Consider the following 19,307-nt stretch of genomic DNA (forward strand, 5'->3'; position numbering starts at 1 on the left):
GGGCTAAGGAAATGCCTCAGTCGTCCAGTTGCTTACCACACAAGCCCGCCTGTGCTCAGATCCGAACCTAGCATTTGTGTAAAAAGCTGAGCATCCAAGTTCACACTTGTCACTCCAGTGTGAAAAGGTGGAGGAAGGAAGAGCCTTGGGGCCATGTGGCCAGACATTCTAGCAAATTAGAGATTTGAGGTTCAGTGAGAAATCCTGCCTCAGAAAATATGTGTAGAAGAAAAAAAAACAGATACTGACTTTTGGCATGCATGTGAGCATGTGCTTGAGCACAGGCATGCACACACACACACACACACACACACACACACACGCAAGTGCATACACTTCCTCCCACCCATGAACATGAACACATAAAAATATCTTACTCATATTGTTAATTTCTTGAAACAGCATACTGAATTGCAAAGACATGGTAAAGATACAAGATTAGGATTTGTTCATTCCACATGTTGAAATGCCAGAATGACTACATTTCACCGACTAACTAACAAAAAGAGTAGACTGTAAGTAATCATTTACACATAATGTTTTCTTACTGAAATAAATTACTAAAAGCAATGGCTTAGAAATTTATGATGATTTCTTTTTTAAGTGTGGTCATAATCTGTTTCAGTCTGACCACAGATAAAGTAATTGAATTTTGTTTTGGGTAGTGATACTGGTAAATATATCAAACTATGTTTTACAGGCATTATTATAATAAAACTGGCAAGACAGTTAACATTTGTTTTTTTATTAATTTTTTGGTGGTAACATTGTATTTCCAAGTTAGTAAAAAAAAAAGCATGTTAAAATATACTGAAATTAACGTGTCATATTTCTTTTGTATACAACATTTCAAATTTGTTCATTTTTCCATAATGCTTGTATCGTGATAATAAAGCAGAAAATTTCAAAGACCTCCTAAAATGCCAGTGTAATGAGCGACTTACTTACATTGCTTCCAAGTTAAAAATTTTGGAGTTTTTGACACTTTGTATTAAATAAAATATTAAAATTAGGTTAACCTGTTTCTTTGAAATTTCCTTTTTGTTTTTTCCATATGGCTCTTACTATATATTCTCTGAATAAGCTGGGATCTCGTGTTCTCAGAAGTACAGTTTGACCAGTGTGTTAACAGTGGCAAAATACTGGGGAAGAGGCAACTGGATCAATATTGGCATATTTTCTCTCTTTCCTCCATCCTTCCTTGGGTGCCATGTTTCTGTCAGAGACACTGCACCCTGAGGTGAAAAGTAGACCCTACAAGGAAGAGAGAATTTGGAAATCATTATTGTCATATTGACAATGTGAAGGATATTTTTGGAAATTCCTAGTGCAAGACAGTGCTCTCGATACTTTGTTTTCAATAGATTTGAAAAATAACCAAAGGGAGTGTACTATGTTGCTTCTACATGGCTGTAGTAAAAACACTGTCCAAAAGCAACTGAGGGAGGAAAAGGTATGTTTGACTTACATGTCCCAATCTCAGTCCATCATTGGGGAAGTCGGGACAGGAAGTTGAAAAGGAGCAGGGGCAGAATAGGTGCTTAGTGGCTTTCTGTGACTTGCTGAGCTACTTGTTTTATACAACCCAGGGCCAGGTGCCCAGGAGGCACTGTCCACACTGATCTGGTCCCTACCTCATCAACCATTAACCAAGAAAATGCCCCAGAGACTTGCCTACAGGTCAGTCTGATGGAGACAGTCCTTCATCTATGGTTCCCTCTTCCTCCATGCCTTTAGTTTGTGTCAGTTGACAAAAAACTAACCAGTGGAGATGACCCTGTCAACTTGCCACACAAACATAACTACTGAACTATAACTTTTCCTTGTTTATCCCCAATAGCTCATGTTAATATCACAATATAAAAGAGTATGACCTTAAAAATACCACAGCCTTTAATTTTTTCAGTACATTAACAGTCCAAGATCTCTTTAAAAATTCAAAGTTTCTTAACTGTGATTTCCTGTAAAATTAAAAATATGAAAACTCCATAGTGAAACCCACTATTTTGTGGGGTGATTCAAATATATATATGTGTATGTACATAAATATATATTTTTTTCTATTCAAAGCATTTTAATATTTTGCCGTATTTAATATGCAAAAAAAATATACACATGTGGAGTTTATAAGACAGCTTGCAGAAGTTGGTTCTACCTTTCTGCCAGGTGGGTCCAAGGGATTCAACTCAGGCTGTCAGGTAAGGCAGCAGATGCTTTTATTGCCTGTACTATCTGCCTGGCTCCTTTTAACAGGTGTTTAAGAAGTTCAAAATAACTTCTTTTGTAAGACAGTATAGATTTATCTGGTTCTTAATTATGTGTGGTAGATTAACATAATCAGTTATGTTTAATGTATTATAAATCATGTGTCTTTTAAAGATTTATTTTATTTATTATGTATACAGTGTTCTGTCTGAACTTATCCCTGCAGGCCAGAAGAGGGCACCAGATCTCATTGTAGATGGTTGTGAGCCACCATGTGCTTGCTGGGAATTGAACTCAGGACCTCTGGAAGAACAGCCAGTGCTCTTAACCTCTGAGCCATCTCTCCATCCCATAAATCATGTTTTGTAAACCTACAGCAGAGGTGTTTTTTCTCCCCTCAGCCTTAATTTCCAAAATTAGCATTTGAAAATACTGAAATTTAAATATTCTACCTGGAGGCTCAAAGTGGACATTTCAATATCTACATTTTAGTTAGACCTGCCTGAGGTAAAGACTTGGAATAACGAATTTTTCAAGGGCCATAAAAATAGAAAGGGGAGCTGGAGAGATGGGTCAGTGGCTAAAAGCACTGGCTGCTATCCCAGAGGACCTGGGGTTTGATTTCTAGCACCCACACTGTGGGCACAACCAACTGTAACTCCAGTTCCAGAGGACCTGACATACTCTTCTAGCCTCTTCACACTGTGCACACATGGTACACAATCATCCATGCAGGCAAAACACTCATACACATAAAAATGGAAAATTTTAAAATACAAGCAACAACCCCTGGAAGTCCAAAACTCACATTTTGAACTAGAATTGTGAGAAATGTTAGAATGGTGTGGGCTTTGAAAATATAATAAAAGATGGTAGCGTTAGCTGTTTTTGTCAGTTCGGTTTAGGAAACCTAGAGACAAATTGTGATCCATCTTGGTGAACTAAGAAAAGTTGATGCAATGTGATATGTGTGTTTAGGTATGTATTTCTGGTTCACCAATACTTGCAGGTGATTCTCACAGATGCAGCTGTACTTTCAAGTGAACTTGTGGTACCTGCACATCTGGGTAAGACTTGATTTCACAACTAGACTTTAAGGTCAGACTCTGCCCCACCGACAGTTGCAGGTGTATATCTGTGTTTCACTTGTCCTAGATGGATGTCCCTCATGTTCCTGCACATGGCTGTGATCTGAACTCTGAAATCACTACTGTTTTCCAGACCTAAAGCTTGACATACCCAATGCAGGAGAGACCCAAGGAATGCCCTGCCCCCTGTAGGGAGCCTGTACTCTATGATCTCAAAAGTGTAGTTGCTTATCGCCCCAGAACTACTCCTTCCAGTCTCCATCACATCTCAAAACTCCTGCCCCAAGCTGAGAGACCCAGAAAGCTCAGGATCAGAGAGCTATGTCCCACTGCATTGGCCCCTTTCCCATTACAAAGCTGCCCCTTATCTTCAAATAACTCCTGTGTAAAAATCTGATTTTTCTAGGTATTTTACATTTGACATTTCCAGTATTATTAAGCAGTGCATCACAGTGACCTGTGATTCCCCTTTCAGCATGTGCACAGTTCCTGAGGCCTGGGATTATGTCTTTCACCCAGCTCTCTGTTTCAGTACCCAATGTTTTCTGTGCATTCACACACTGGCATCATTCTTCTGTCCCTCAGTAGTTTCTGGTAACTCGTTTATTTTCCAAATGGTCTCTAACATTGAATTGTCCAGAGGAGCTGGAGAGATGGCTCAGTGGTTAAGAGCACTTGCTGCTCTCCACAGAGGATCTGGATTTGATTCCCAGCACCAACATAGGTTGGCTCACAAATGCCTGTAACTCCCAACACTAGGTAATCTGACACCCTGTTCTCAAAGTTGTATGCAGTTGTACTTACATGTTCAAATACACACAGATATACACATATACACATAATTAAACAAAATTTTAAAAATTAGGTTGTCAAGGAAAGACAATGATAGTATTTTTAATATAATCATGTAAAATAAGAATATTTGAGGAAAATATTTATGTTATTCCTATTGAGTCTTTTCACACTAGAATATAGAATATCCTTTCATTGTTCAAAGCTTCCTTAACTGACTCAGAAGTTTTGAAAATTTCCCTCTGTTTGGCAAAGCTTGTATGATATCACCCTTTTAAATCAGCTCTTACAGGAGAAGCCAGCAGACAAGATCAAATAAAAACGATGTAACTTTGCCAAACTGAAATCTGAAGTGGCCCTGTATTCCAAAAGAGCAGAGAGTAACATTCACCCTGAGCCAAGGATACAAGGAAGGCCCTCTGATTTACCTTGGCAAGGTAGGTCGTCTTGAAGTAGATAATCTGCAGGGCCTTCTCCAGCTCTTCTCTCCATGAATGCAGATCTCAGCTCAGCTTACGAGAACTTGCATACTACTTTATAGAAGGAGGTTTTGACTAATTCTACAATGTCCGACAGTGGCAAATCAGATCTTGGATTTCAGTGTGCTGGGGTTTGTGTCTTTGATCCCTCCACGTTTCCTGTTTGCTCCCTTTGCTGTAGTAGTTTTGATGTTTTATTTAGTATTCATACACGGATATAATGTATTTGGAGCCATTATATCTCCCATTGCCTACCCTCCAATTCTTCTCTCGTGGCAGTGTGTGCCTGGATTCCCAGCACTGACAGACAGAGACAGGTGGATCCTGGGACTCATTAGCCAGGTGGTCCAGCTAAAAATGGAGAGCTGCAGATTCAGGAAGACACCCTGTCTCAAAAAATAAGGTGAAGGAGTGATGAGAGAAGACACCCCAGTGTCAACCTCTAGCCTTCACACAGGAGATATAAACACACACACACACACACACACACACACACACACACACACACACAGAGAGAGAGAGAGAGAGAGAGAGAGAGAGAGAGAGAGAGAAAGAGACAGAGAGACAGAGAGACACAGAGAGACAGAGAGACAGAGAGATCTAAAAAGAAAGTAGTCCCTTGACACTTTACCTAGGTTCCCAGAGAGGAATATGCAGGTAGAGACCTTACCCTCTAGAGTTCCCTAGCTGTGAATTCAGTAGAGGTTATTTTACCTTCTTTGGTGCTTGGTGGCTCACATATTTAATCCTATCACACAGGAGGGAGAAGCAGTCAGATCTGTGTGAGTTCAAGGCTCCCATAGTTTATGTAGAGAGCTCCAGGAGAGCCAGTGAGGCGTCCCCCAAAAATTCTTATCACTGCTCTAGTCAAATGCCAAGCTGGGGGGCTTTCCCCATATTTTGTGCCTACACCAGTTTCCCTATCTCTGGGGGTCATTCCAATTGGTGGTGGTGCTGGTGGTGGTGGTTTTTGACTCTCTGTTTTGATTTTGTTTTCTTTTTTTCTGCCCCTCCCCACTCTGCATTTCCAGACATCATGGATCTGCTCTCATGCATGCTCTGTCTTTCTCTGTCTCTGTCTCTCTCTCTGTCTCTTTCTCTCTCTTTCTCTCTCTCTCTCTCTGTCTCTCAGACAAAACTGATAAATTAGATTTCTCCACTCTCTGTTAAGATTTCGAACTTCCTAGGGACTCTTCATTCCACTCTACCAGGACTTCTGTCCCCAAATTGCAGTGGGTGTTCTCTCTCCAAGGTCACAATCATTTTATTTTCTCTAACCTTGTACAAATTCACCAACGTATTGATAGTTACTGTTAATATGTATTCTTTTGTCAGCTCCTTCTGTCACTCAACAACAAATTTTCAACATTTTCCCAGAGTCCAGAACAGTGTACTGGATACAAATTCAAGGTCTTTCCTTTGCTGACTGTGTAGTCACGAGTACAATCCTTATTGTCTCCATCTCTCAAGGTTTCATCTATAACATGGAAAGGGTAGGAAATTAGCCTCACACTGTGCTGTGAGCACAGGGAGTGTGTGAAAAAGACTAGCACACATTTCATTACAGTCACTTTTATCTGTTCTTCTGTGTCTTGGTTAGGAATTAGTAGACCTGCCACTCCCAATGTGTAGACTGATGATAATGAATATTCAATCACTTTTTAATTGTCAGTTTTATTGATCTGTAAATGATAAGCAGAAATGTATATATTTAAATGATACAGATAATTGATTTGATGTGTGTATAAATAGTGAAATGATTAACTCAAAAGAGCCAATAATCACATCAATCAAATCAGATAGTGACCTTTTTTTGATAGGAATACAGATCTAGTCTCTCAGCAAGTATTATTTCAAGTATAATATGCATTACTATTAACTAATATCACAGTCCTTGTACTATATATTAGGCCTACAGAACCCATTCATGTTGTAACTGAATACTTCTATCCTTTAATCAATAGCACCCCGTTTCCTTCACTCTTAACTCTGGTAACCCATGCTGTGCTCTGATTTGCCCAAGCTCAACTTTGCAAGTTCTACATGCATGTTGGGGTTCTTGATTTTTATTTATTTGTTGTGGTAGTAGATTTTTGATATGAGGCAGTTTGGACATTCACTTCTCTAATGAGGAGTGCCACTGTGTATCTTTTCACATGTTTATTGGCCATTTGTGTGTCTTAGAGAAATGTGTAGCAGAGTCCTTCATCCATTTTCAAAACCCGGGTTGCTGGTCTGAGGCAACTAGGATCACAGCAGGGACATGGCAGGTTCACCTGGTGTCACATACCATCCCATCCTCCACCACTCTCCTTTTACATCTTTTCCCAACAAGGGTGTCTGATTGCAGCATGAACCCCTGAAGTCCCTCTCCACTCTCAAGCCTGTGAATACAATGTCTTTCACATTCTGAAGATTAACACTGTTAGATATGTGATTTACAAATGTTTTCTCCCGTCTTGTTTTACGTTTTTCTCTCTAGATATTGTTATGTGAAGCACTAAGTATACTAAAGCATATGGACTGCAACATATGATTTGGTATACCCAAGAAGTCATATCCAAACCCAATGTGTAACTGACATTTCTGAAATGAAATTTATGTGGATGAGGTATGAGATTCCTTTAATATACAGCTAAAATTTTTCCTACTATTTTGAGGAGATTTTTATTAGTATATATAAAGTATAATCACTCTCTATTCTTACAATGTTTGTCTGGTTACTTATCATAGTGACCTTGACTTTATAAAATAAGTTAGAACTTTGCACTGGGTGGTGGTGGTGGATGCCTTTAATCCTAGCACTGGGGAGACAGAGGCAGGTGATTTTGAGGCCAGCCTGGTCCACAGAGTGAGTTTTGGAACAGCCAGAGCTACACAAAGAAACCCTGTCTAAAAGAAGAAGAGGAGGAGGAGGAGGAGGAGGAGGAGGAGGAGGAGGAGGAGGAAGAGGAAGAAGAAGAAGAAGAAGAAGAAGAAGAAGAAGAAGAAGAAGAAGAAGAAGCAGCAGCAGCAGCAGCTTTGCTCCTCTTCAATATCTTAGATTAAGGAGTATCTTTAAGTAGACTTTAGTTTTTGTATAGCATCAGGCTCACAATAAATTAACAAAATGCAACTTCCATTTACCTCCTGCTTCCCTCTTAGACTCAGAGCCTCACTAGGTGTCAAAATTCTGCACCAATATGGGTCATCTGGGCTAACAGGTGAGACTGAAGACACACCTGTCTTCCAGATGGGGAAAGGGGCATTTTGATTTTCTCAGACCAATGAGATCAAACCATACCTGTAAGATAATGACCCATCCAAGAGTGCAGAGAACATGGTATCCCCAAAGCTGGAAACCTGAGGCATTAGTGAGATTTAGCAGCAGTACCTACATCAGTATTAATAGCCTGGGAAAACATTGACAAATTTTTGAGTGAAAGCAGCAGTTCCCACATCATGCATGGTTGAGACAGGCATAAAGCTGCGAGGATCAAGTAAAAAATCTGCAAAGGAAAGCCTGTTACAGATAACATAGAACCCTCTGTTACGAACGTGAAAGTGGAAGGGTGGAGGGAAGACAGACAGTGGAAGAAAGGATAGGGAAATGGAGCAAGGGATGAATCTCATTACTGCAGAGATGATGGCGCCTGAGGAGAGGTTGTGAAAAGTGTTCCGTTTGTGAAACTCGAGTAAGTTTGATAACATAATGTGGAAGAGTCAGGAAACACGTGAATCTTAATGTTGTGAGTGTATTCCTCTCTTGGTTCCCTTAGATCTCATGAGACACCTGGAATGAGAGTACAGGTTGTGAACTTAAGTTTAATTTAGTGGAAAATACAAGGAAAACTGTGAAGTTAAGGTTAGTATAACTTTCATGATTGAGGTAGGCAGAAGGTGGCAGAGATCCTGACGTGGTGTTGGCTGGATACTGATAGATCAGAGAAACCCTGTGCTTGTGAATGTGGGATGGGTTGAATGGTCCAGGAAAAGATGCTTCCAGCACCCTATGCAGTCTGGGAACAACATTAGGCAAACTTTGTGTTTTGCATCTCCATTGTGATCTGTCACAGAATACACCAAACAGACTCATAGACTCATAGACTCATCCATGTTTCCATCTGGGGACCTCTCCTTGGGTTACCCCATGGGGCTCTCTACTTGGATTTTCTCAAAGACATGATGACAAAGAGCCCCTGTCACAGATCCAAGAATGAATCCTTGTTTCGAAAATCATGAATTCAGGACATCCAAACATTTCTTCATTGGTTTTCAGGTCTGTTTCTCATTAGAAGAGGCAATAAGAGCCAGGCAGTGGTGGCACATGCCTTTAATCCCAGCACTCGGGAGGCAGAGCCCAGTGGGTCAGTGTGAGTTCAAGGCCAGTGTGGTCTGCAGAGGGAGATCCAGGACAGGCACCAAAACTACACAGAGAAACCCTGTTGCAAAAAACCAAAAAGAAGAAGAAGAAGAAGAAGAAGAAGAAGAAGAAGAAGAAAAAGAAGAAGAAGAGGCAATATCTCAATTAACCCAAGGCTCACCAAGCTAATGCTATATCTAATGCTCTATCTTCACATTTTAAAAAGATTTATTTTCATTTGTGTCCATGTGTGAGTGCAGGAAGTATGTGTGTGTGCACCAAGTGCATGCAGGTGACCACAGCATCCACAAGAGGGCATCAGATCCTCTGGAACTGGAGTTACAGGAAGTTGTGAGCTCCCTGGCATAGCTGGTGAGAACCTAACCTTTGTCTTCTGCACAAGCAGCAAATGGTTTAAACCACTGAGCCACCTCTCCAGCCCCCATGTCCGTTAATTTAAAGATCCATCAACATCACACCCTGTACATGGACAATAGGAAGTTTTTATAAGATGGCCTCAAGTGAGCTCTGTGAGGATGGTATCCTGAGATAACAGTTAATAAATTTCCTCACAAAGCTTATGTCACACTGACAGAGCTGAGTGGAACTTCTTCCATAGCCTTTCCCAGAGAGCAGCCTCTCCTTTTGAAGATGGACTTTCAAGGCTTGAGGCAGGACCATTTTGCACTCTCTTGGTGTTGTAGTCTGGTGAGTCCCCATCAACAGCCCTCTAGGTGATGAGAAAAGAGGAAATCCCTCCCAGGAGAACTGCACACAGAATCACCATGAGATAGTGGGTCCCTAAAGGGATGACAGAGGTTAGAGGAAGAAGAGGAAGGGGAAATCACATGTTCAGCAAGAGGTCAAGCCAGTACTAGTTACAACCATCATTATTCAGATATTCAGAACGAGGTGGTAATTTGGGGCGTTTAAGTACATTTGAAAAACAAGATTTTGTCATCTGATTAACAACTGATTCTGGAATTATCATCTTTTGTTCTTTTAAATAGTGTTTTAATTAATTTTTCAGAATTTCACGCTGTGTATTTTGAACTTACTCACAACCCCAAATCTGTACATCTTTTCTAGATTTCCCTTCACTCTTTTGGGTTCAGAATAGAATCATAGCTCCAGGAAGTTCTATTAAATCTTTCATGAGGTACTAAGCTCATTTTCAAAAATAATTGAAATATTTTATCCCATGTTATTATTGGAATCTAAAGTCACATTCTAGAGGAGAAATCAGGACCCCGTTCAGTGCCATTAAGAATGAGAAGGAAAAAGGAAACCCACTTGCCAGCCCTGGACTATCTGCCCTATGGACCTGCCCTGTGCCACAAGTTGATGTCAGGGCCTGGGCTACTGCCTTGGCCCATATCTGGGTTCCAGGCCCTGCTCCAGCTGTGGTCTGTGTTGATGTCCTTGGCTCCTGTACTGCTGAATGCTGCAGGAATATATCATAAGAACTCAGCTGGTTATGGCAAAGTTACTACATGGAGGGATCAAGGATTTCCTCCAGAGGAAGCCAAATTCCAAGGAGCTTTTGGTGTTGTTTGGCTTGTTATATATCAGCTGTATTCTGTTATAAAAATCATGTGTGCCTTCATAGTTTTCCCAATTGACTTTTCCCTAAGAAGGGCTAAGAAGGTGGACTGATCACTCTCTGGACATACACATTCTAGGTATTTGGAGAACAGCCTCAGGAAAGGCTTTCTCTGGAATCAGGTATCTCCCTTGGCCACTTTCAAGGACTAGCAGTAATAACAGTCTACATGCAAGTCTCCTGATTCAAGGTAAATTTCATAAGGAGACACTACCTACGTCAGGTGGACATTAAGTAATAGCTTTACACAATTTAGCTCGGACCCTCCTTTCTTACAGCCTTAAACTTTATAGACCTCTAACTCCTTACCTAACCACTTCTAGGAATATTTAAATAAGTTTCTGTGCTGACAGCTATGCTCAGCCAGAACCCCAGTTCAAGCCTCCCTGTAATTATCGTCATTGGCAGCATCTGGCCAGGTCCATCCCAAGATGGAGGAAATTACCTTATCAGAGATACCTCTGTACTCTCTAAGAACAGATTTAAGCATCCAGGCTACCTGTTTGAGAAGGCCTGGAGGATGTGCCAATTAAGCTTTACTTCCTCCTTTCCCAAACTTTACCTCTAGTTCCAGATCTCCCTTTAACTATCACCAGAGGCATTTAGCTGTACACAGGTTGCCTAGCGACTGAACACATTTTCCCCCCACCCTGCAGAAAAACGGCAGATAGCTTGGACAGATAGGAGCCACAGGAAAAAAGAAGACAGTTTTATTTTCTCCCATTGACCTAGCAACTTATAGATTCTTAACATTTTCTACTAATCATGTTTAAGATTATAGTTGAGCACATAAGAGCCCTCTTCTTAGATATTACCCGAATTTAGCCTTTAGTTAATTCATTTCCCCATTGGTCAATTCCCTTTGGGGTTGCAAATGATAGTTAACAGTTATTGCCCCTCTATGTGATTCTTATCACCCCTCTGTTTGACCCTGGAAACCTGGCTTTGCACTGCCAAGGGGTTACTGCTTGTAAGTGTATATATATACCAGGACTTCCAGGGCACAAAAAGACAGAGACTGAGAACGGGGAGGAATAATTAGGATTTTGACCAGGGAGTACGTGTGGATGAGATGGAAGATGAGGAAGAATCAGATGGGGAAGTACTAGCTGGGTAAGAACAAGATAAAAAGGACATAGATGAGGCAGAATTAAAACGGGAGAATAACAATAGAACTTAGAGGGAGAAGAAGATAAATATGGAGAGAAATCAGGCAAGAAAGGAGCTAGGCATAAAAACAGAACTGGCCGGGCGGTGGAGGCGCACACCTTTAATCCCAGCACTCGGGAGGCAGAGCCAGGCAGATCTCTGTGAGTTCGAGGCGAGCCTGGGCTACCAAGTGAGTTCCAGGAAAAGGCGCAAAGCTACACAGAGAAACCCTGTCTCGAAAACAACAACAACAACAAAAAAAAAAAAACCAAAAAAACAGAACTGAAGCTGTGTGTATAGAATGTTATGCCAGAGGAATTAAAGCAAGTAGACTATAGAGCTCAGTGTGCTGAGATTCTATTTCCCGAAAATAGTCCTCGCCGTTAATAGTTCTCTCTCCTGAGCCCCTAGATGCACAATATTACGGCTGGTCCCGCTAATATTATACAAGACTGTACCAACAAAGGCCAAGAGGATAGGGCTACACAGAGTTGGTCCTGTCCCTCACTGACTAAAACACTAGGGATAGTTGACACTCTCTTTACCAGCTACAACACTCAGGGTACTGGCCCTGCACCTCACCTGGGCAGCACAGTAGAGCTGACTCTGCTGACAGGGGCATTGGTGAGATGCCCCAAGAACATGAACATGGGAGATCTAGCCCTACCCCTCATCTGCCATAAGATGGTAGGTGAGAGGGAGAGATGCCTTCCCCTCCACACTGCCCCTCACCACCTATGGCAGGAGGGAGAGCTGGCCCTGAGGTCATAAGAGCAGGAGAGTTGTCCCTGCCCCTCACCAGCTGTAACACTAGGAAGGGTGCCCCTGCACCTGCCTGGGCAACCCAGCAGAGCTGGCCCTGGTGGTGTAGGTGTGGGACAGCTGACCCTGGGGGCATGAAAGCAGGAGAACTGGTCCTGCCCCTCACTCCTTCCTGCATAGGGTGAACTAGCTGGGGCAATGCCAGAGAGATCATCCTGGTGGTGAGGACAGAGGAGAGCTGGCAGGCTGATCAAGCTGGCAACCACCAAAGCCCAGAACCGGGGCTGTGACTCGGTGTACCCCAACCTCCACCTCATCTGTGATCTGCTGGAGCACATGAAGGAGTCAGACCCGCAGATCCAAAGCTGCATGATCTCCATGACACAGGGTGAGGATATCAAGGAATCCCATGAGGGCCCAGCATCGACAGTGTAGTAAAAACCAGAGGCCTTGATCCAGTTCAATGACTCTTTGCAATGAACACTTGCAAGTAAAGATATATGGACACAAGTATATACTGTGTGACTCACTGGGCCACAAAACAGGTTCAACCATGAGATTTTTTTCTCTCTCTTTTTTTTCTCTTAAATTTTACTTTATTTTGTTTTAGTGGCAGAGGTTGGAAGGGCAGAGGGCAGATAAGAAGGCAGGGAGATGAACAGGATGGAAATACTTGTAGCAAAAGCCACAGAGAATAGACAAAAAGTTTTTTTTTAAAAAAAAAAAAACCTACATTCTAACTATAAAAACACTGAGTTTTGTCAACACCAGGGTGTGGTGGTATTTTATGTTAATAAATAAAGTTGCCTGGGGCCAGAGCTATTAGAGCCATAGCAAGTGCATGGCAGTGGTGGTGTACGCCTTTAAGGACCTGGAGGGCGGTACATACAGGCAGTGACGAGGCAGTCACATGATTGGGTTTACAACCAATCAGAAGCCAGAACAGAGAGACTATAGAGACAGACACACAGGAAGGAGGGCTCCTCTTTCGGAGAGCTCTCTTGGCTGAATTACTTTGTTAATTGCTCTAAGGTCTGTTACCATTCTCCATTTACCAGATTTCTTTTTAATAACAAATACAGGAGAATTCCAAGGGCTGGTTGATTCCTCAATATGCTGAGCATTTAACTGTTCTTCTACCAGCTCTTCTAAAGCCTGAAGTTTCTCTGTTGTTAAAGGCCTTTGCTGGACCCATACAGTCTTGTCTGTTAACCATTTTAAAGGTAGAGCTGTTGATGTCTTTGGAAGATCATCAGTTGTTGTGCTCTGTTCTTGTATTATATGGATGGCTGGTGACCACTCAGAATAGTGCCTTCTAATATTTCTCTCAGAAACATGTGCTAGTTTATGATTTGTTTCTGAGATTGGAGGGATGTTAATCTGAGTATTCCATTGTTGCAACAAATCTCGGCCCCACAGGTTCATAGCTATGTTAGCTACATATGGTTTCAATTTTCCTCTCTGTCCTTCTGGACCTATACATTCGAGCCATCTTGCACTCTGTTTCACCTGAGATAATGTCCCAATACCTAACAGTTGAACGTTTACCTCCTGTAGAGGCCAAGTTGGATGCCAAAATTCTAGTGCAATTATGGTAATGTCCACACCTGTGTCTACCAGACCAGACAACAAAACATCATTTATTTTTATCGATAATTTTGGTCTTTGTTCATTAATAGAAGTTTGCCAAAAAGTTTTCTTTATGTTTTCTCCTGAATTTTCTATTCTCTCTGTTTCATCATCCTGACCAGCATGACTTATTCCAATAGGCATTTGGTTATTTAATTGTTCTGAGTAGGGGTTTCCTCTACGACTGCAGGAAAGGTTTGAACTGGATTTGCTATTGGGGCCTGCATGAGGCCCCTCTGGGAGTTTCCCGAAGACTGAGGCAAAGGATTACCCTGTCTGTCCCTTGTTGATCTACATTCGTTGGTCCAGTGTTTTCCCTTACCACACCTTCTGCATACTCCAGAATGGCATTCTGTTGCCATTGTTCCTTGAAGAAACATTGTTTCTAGGAATGACCTGTTTACAGTCCCTTTTCAAATGTCCTTGCCTTCCACATCCAAAACATCTAACATTCCTCAAACCTCTTGAAATTGCTTCTCCTACCCACGTATCATCATGCTCATGAGTTTCAACATTAACCGTGTCTCTAATCCAATCTTCCAAAGGTGCAGATCTTGCCTTTAACGGCCTGATTATTGTTTTGCATGCTGCATTCGCATTCTCAAAGGCCAAAGTTTCAATTATTATCTTACCAGCTTCTGAATCCGGGACCATTCTCTTTACTGCTGAAGCCAGTCTTTGTAAAAAATCTGTGAAAGATTCTTTTGGGCCTTGTACAACCTTTGTAAATGACTCAGTTTTTTCCCTTGGTTCCTCAACTCTGTCCCATGCATTCAAGGCTGCTGTTCGACATAAAATTAGGGTTTGGACATCATATAAACATTGTGCTGGTGCTGAAGCATATTGACCTTCTCCCATAAGCTGATCCTGGCAGACTTGTATTCCTTTATCCCTCCACTGTTTTTCTATGTTTTTAGCTTCATCCTTGAACCAAGTTAGCCACTGAAGCCTTTGACTGGGTTCCAGAACAGCTTGTGCCAGCTCCCGCCAATCCTGTGGTACAATCCTATTATATGTTGACCAAGAGTTTAACATTTGCTTTACATATGGGGAATGCATGCCATAAGATACTATTGCCTCCTTAAACCTTCGTAAATCTAACATTTCGATTGGAGCCCAAATATTTTGTGTAGTCATTTGATCAGGCAACTGCTGTAAGGTTACTGGACAAACTAAGGTTGACTGTGTGAAAACAGGCTTTCTTTCTGTAACCCTATGATCCAATATGGAAGCAACTTCACTGTTAGTTTCTTCTGTCTGAGTTTTTACAAGTGTATCAAGTTTTTCTAAAGCTGTCACCCTGGCACTTAAATTGACTATCTTCTTAAATAGTAAAATAAGAATAAATATAGTAATAAAATGCATAATTCTATCAACATTAATCTTCTCATATAACTGTTCCATTGTTAGACTGTCTAAAATTGCAAACAAAGCCCAATTTTCTTCTAATGAACACAGAAAACCCATTCTCTCTCTTTTTTTTAAATGTGGAAAAAAATTTCTCTTTAAATAGTTTCCTTTAAAATATTGGATAACCAAGTCCTCGTAGAACAGTACAAATCTGAGGGAATTTCAAAACAGCCACCTAGTGTCCGAGGTGTGAATCCAGTTTAGCAGTTAAACGGTTTTTAATGGATTCTTGTCACGTTGGGCGCCAAATGTAGATGTAATTCAGTGTAGATGTAGCCAACGGTTTTATCAGACAGAAAACACAGAGCCAATTCAGAGAAGAAAGCCAAGAGGTCAGAGCCAAGAGCCTCACCCTTTCTGATTTAGGGATCCTCCTCAGCCAAGAGAGCTCTCCGAAAGAGGAGCCCTCCTTCCTGTGTGTCTGTCTCTCCAGGGAGCAACATTTGCAAGCGAATCCTAAATACTGGGTTATTATCTATTATCTGTAAGATCACTTACTAATGAGGAGGATAGGTAGTGATTTCATTTAGCAGTTCATACAACGTATTTTTAATATGTCAAAACACAAGCACTCATAAGTTACTGAGGAATCATGAGACTATTAAATGGAAAAGAATAGCTTCAGTGGAACTTCTTTCCTGTAGTTCTACTAGTGGAAAAAAATGTGTATATGTGGGAAGATACAATGATTGTGGGATGCAGTAATGTATCAGAAGAGTGTGCACCATTATATGAGCACGAGAAAAGAACTGGACCACTGAGAAAATGATTTCCCTCTACAACATCATTTTCTCTGGTTTTTAAATTTCTACAGTCAAGACAACAGTCATTTCATAGTTAAAATATCACAGAATATAATTATGAGCAAATTAACACAAGTATTTTGGATATACAGATCTTTGGAAAAGCATGCATTGTATTCAATGTTATGGAGGAACAAAATGGATAAAGCGATGTTTTGTTAGTGTATGTGTCCAATGTAGGTGAGGATGTGATTGTGTCTCCTCTAGCATTATATATTCCCAGGTGCAGTTTTTCCCTCACTGCAGAGAGGGCTCGGGATTATCGGTTTCAGTTAGATATCCTAGGAATGGATAAACATAAAGTGATCACATCCAGTGATTAAAATATTCATAACTCAGACTGATTCCATCCCTTCAAGTACCTAGTCTTGGTCTCACTTTCCAGACTACAGAGTAAGCTGTTCAGACTCTCAGAGGGAAAATCCTGACTATGGCCACTAGGCGGCACCACAGCAGTTTCCTTTTGAGTTGTTTCCAGTTAAATATCTTAAATGTTCACTGTAACAGGGGTTCTGTGTGGCAAATCTCCACCCATGCGCATTCAGACAGTTCTGTTTGCTGTTGACCCCAAACCAGCATTCTAGTCAATGGTTCATCTTTTCCTGCCACGGTGCAGATTGAGCTCTGCAAACTGTAGAGATTTCTCTCCTGGAGTAGAGTGTGGGTTCTCCAACATGCCATCCCTTCACAGGCCTCTCCAAATTTGTCCAGTTACTGGAGCCCCTTTCTCTCCTGTCTGCTCTGCACACCGATGCCAGGTCCTGAACCAGCATCTCCATCTGCTTCCACTCACCCCTGCCTTCTCTGGCACATGCTGGTGATTCCCACCAAACTCCAGAACTACCTGACGTTTTGTAATATGGACACTTGGAGTATATTAGTGTGTCTCTAGCATGTGCTCTGGACTGAAGCTTGGGTATTCTCCAATGATCTATTTGTTGAATCTTTGTCGTCAAGGCAACACTAATGGGAGAAGGTAAGACTTTTAATAAGCAAGACTTTGTGGGAGACCCTATGCCTTTGGAGTCATACCTCTGAAGGGATGGATAAAGGAAACCCAGGCCTGTCTCTTTGAACCTGTGCTTCCTAAAAACCATGAGAGGGCTGGTTTTGCTCTACCATGCACTCAACCAAATGGTGCTGCCTTACAACAGGTCAAAAGCAACAGAGTCAAAATGTCCAGGACTGGAGTCTACTACAAGCAAAAGCTTTTTCTGCTTTAAGACAATAGTCTAAGATATTTGTTACTCTTGGAAACATAAAGTACATGGTCCTCCATTACAACTATCAGGATTTTCAGAATAATTAAAGTTTTTACATAGTTGCATAAACAGAATTTTTTAGACAGTCTCACTGTGCCGTCAATGGCCTGGAACATCAATCTAAACATCAGGCTGGCCTTGAAGTCACAGATATCTGCTTACTCATGTATTGTAGATGTTGCAGTCAAAAGTGTGCAGGACAATGCCTGGCTAAACTGGATTTTTTATAAATATTTTTATTTTATAATTAATTGTACATATCAGCCATGGATACTCCTGTATTCCCTCCTCCCACCCCAGCCCTCCCCCTAAATCAGCCCCCCAATCCCACACCCTCCAAGGCAAGGTCTCCCCTTGGGAAGTCAGCCTAGCCTGGTAGATTCAGTCGAGGCAAGTCCAATCCCCTCCCCCCCTGCACCAAGGCTGAGCAAAGTGTCTAAGCATAGGCACTAGATTCCAAAAAGCCAGCTCATGCACCAAGGACAGGTCCCGGTCCCACTGCCTGGGGCACCCCCAAACAGTTCAAGCCAATAAACTGTCTCACCTATGCAGAGGGCCTGGTCCGGCCCCATGGGGCCCCCCCCAGCTATTGGTCCACAGTTCATGTGTTTCTGCCAGCTTGGCTATTTGTCCCTGTGCTTTTTCCAATCCCTCCTCTCTCTCGCCAGCTGGACTCCTGGAGCTCCACCTGGGGCTTGGCTGTGGATTTCTGCTTCTGCTTTCATCAGTCACTGGATGAGAGTTGTAAAATGATTTTTCACAGATTCTAAGTTGAATTTCTTTGTCAGTTAATTACGCTGCTGTTTTCAGTGTCTCTGCTTGTGAGTTTGTTTACCTATATTTGAAACTATTCAGATTATGTTTTAAATACTTTTACTCAAATATTCGTAACAACACTAATCACAAAAACTATACAGTATAAATAGCACATAGTCAGTAACTTATAGAGATAAGTAAAATGTTATGCATCCACGCAATTGAATATTAACCTATCAAAAAACCAAATACATCTATATTATATAAAATGTATTAATATTAAAATACATTTTAGAAAATAAAATGTCAAAATCAAAAGACTAAGTGTTTATGATACTGCTTACTAAAATTACTATCCATGAAAACCACAGAAAAACTATTAGCTTCAATCAGCTAAAGGAAGAGAATATTAATAATCAACACTGTCTCACTTGTTAACATTAGTAATCATTTTAGGAATGTGGTAGTTTTTTTTTTGTTTTTTTTTTTTGGTTTTTTTTTTTTTTTTTTTTTTGGTTTTTTCGAGACAGGGTTTCTCTGTGTAGCTTTGCGCCTTTCCTGGAACTCACTTGGTAGCCCAGGCTGGCCTCGAACTCAGAGAGATCCGCCTGGCTCTGCCTCCCGAGTGCTGGGATTAAAGGCGTGCGCCACCACCGCCCGGCGGAATGTGGTGGTTTTAATAAGAACAGCCCCAATAGACTCATCTATTTGAATGCTTAGTCACCAGGGAGTGGAACTATTTGAAAGGATTAGAAGAATCAGGAGATGTGGTTTATTAGAGAAAAGGTGTCCCTGGGAGTGGTCTATGAGGTTTCAAAAAGCCCATGATGAGCTCAGTCTCTGTGACTCTCTGCCTGCAGATCAGGATGTAGCTCTCAGCTACTTTTCCAGCACCATGCCTGTCATGCCTGCTACCACATTGTCTGCCGTGACGACAATGGACTAAACCTCTGAAACTGTAAGGAAGCCCCCATTGCTTTCCTTAATGAGAGTTGTCGTGGCCATTGTGTTTCTTCACAACAATAAA

The sequence above is a fragment of the Peromyscus eremicus genome, chromosome X, assembly GCF_949786415.1.
Source record: "Peromyscus eremicus chromosome X, PerEre_H2_v1, whole genome shotgun sequence".
Classification (NCBI taxonomy): domain Eukaryota; kingdom Metazoa; phylum Chordata; class Mammalia; order Rodentia; family Cricetidae; genus Peromyscus; species Peromyscus eremicus.